This window comes from Orycteropus afer, unplaced genomic scaffold (assembly GCF_000298275.1).
Source record: "Orycteropus afer afer isolate SDZICR_OR568_19922 unplaced genomic scaffold, OryAfe1.0 scaffold00304, whole genome shotgun sequence".
Classification (NCBI taxonomy): domain Eukaryota; kingdom Metazoa; phylum Chordata; class Mammalia; order Tubulidentata; family Orycteropodidae; genus Orycteropus; species Orycteropus afer.
In genome coordinates, this window is record NW_006921891.1 from 563,939 (window position 1) to 565,762 (window position 1,824).

Below are 1,824 nucleotides of genomic sequence, written 5' to 3' on the forward strand. Positions count from 1 at the left end.
TGACATTAGTTAACATTTTTCACAATGTATCAACATGCTCTTTAGCTATGTTCTGGTTGTTGTGTTTCTAGTGCTCTAATTTCCCTGCCCCCTTATATTCTCATTGCTGCTGTAGTGTCGATGTTGACCTGTTGGTCTCATACAAATGGTTTTTAAGTGGAGCGCTGATCTTATGGGTAATATCTTTTGTTGTGTCCCACTAAAAGGTGACCTCAAGCGATAGATTTGGTTTAGAGTGTCTCAGGGTGATGATAGTCTCAAAGAGTCTTCTGGTCTCTACTGGTCCAATTAGTCTGGTCCTTTTCTTTAGGAATTTGATTGGTGTTCTACAATTTTCCTCCCATTCTATCTGGGACCGTCAGTTGTGACCCTGGTCCTAACCATTGTTGGTGGTAGCTAAGTACCATCTAGTTCTTCTGGTCTCAGGCTAGAAGGGGCCATGGTTTGTGTGGGCTATCAGCCTTGTAGACTTGTTTCTTCTCTGGGCTTTTGATTACCTTCCTACTCTTATGCTCCTGGTGAGTAGAGACTAATAGTTCTATACTAGATGACTGTTCATAAACCTTTTTTTTTTTAATCGATTCTCATGAAATCTTTTTTTTTTTTTTTTTTGAGCATCTTATTGTGCTTTAGGTGAAAGTTTACATAGCAAATTAGTTTTCCACTTGATAATTGGTTGCCAACCCTACAAAGTGTCAGCACTCTCCCCATTTCTAGCCTGTGCTTCCCATTTCCCATTTGTCCAGTTCCCCTGCCCCTCCCTACCATCTCATCTTTGCTTTTTGGCAGATGTTGCCCTTTTGGTCTCTTACAGTTGATTATTCTGAGAGCACAATCCTCTCAGGTGTTAATGTGGTCTCCACGAGTAGCTTCAGTTCTAAGTTAGAAGGCCTCATTGGGGCAAGAGTCTCAGGGGTTCCTCCAGTCTCTGTCAGACCAACAAGTCCAGTGTTTCTTTTATGAATTTGATTTTTGTTGTATATTTTTCACCCACTCTAACCAGGACTTGCTGTTATGTTCCTGGTCAGAGTGGTCAGTAGTGGTAACCAGGCACTATCTAGTTCCTCTGCGCTCAGAGTAGAGGAGGCGGCTGTGGTTCATGTAGGCCATTAGTCTTTTGGACTGATTGCTTCCTTGAGTCTTCAATTTTCTTCATTCTCTTTCACTCCAGATGGGAAGAGACCAATAGTTGTATCTTATATAGCTGCTCACAAAGCTTTTAACACCCCAGATGCTACTCACCAAACTAGAATGTAGAACATTATGTTTATGAACTATGTTTTGCCAACTGACCTAGATGTCCCTCAAGACTATGGTCCTTAGCCTTCAAGCCTAGTAGCTCAGTTCCAAGAGGTATTTGATTATGTCTAAGAAGTTTCCATAACTGTGTCCCCTATGTGCTCTATTATAGATAGATAGATAGATAGATAGATATAGATATAGATATAATGCAACACTTACAAATGTTGTTGTTATGTGCCATCAAGTCATCTCTGACTCATAGCAACCCCTCTTTGGGTTTCTGAGGTGGTAGCTCTACAGAAGTAGATTGCCCAATCTTCCTTCAGAAGAGTAGCTGGTGAATTTGAACTGCCAACATTCTGGTTAGCAATCAAGTGCCTTAGGCACTACGCCACCAGAGCTCCTACTTACAAATACGTATGTGGAAATATCCACAACCATACTTACATACACACATGGTGCACTTTGTCAGAACAGCTCTGACAAGAATATTCCACAAATGGAATGGCCTTAACAAACAGGAGTTTCTTCTCTCACAGTTTGGAGGCTTTAAGACCAAGTTCAAAGTGACAGGCTCTAGGG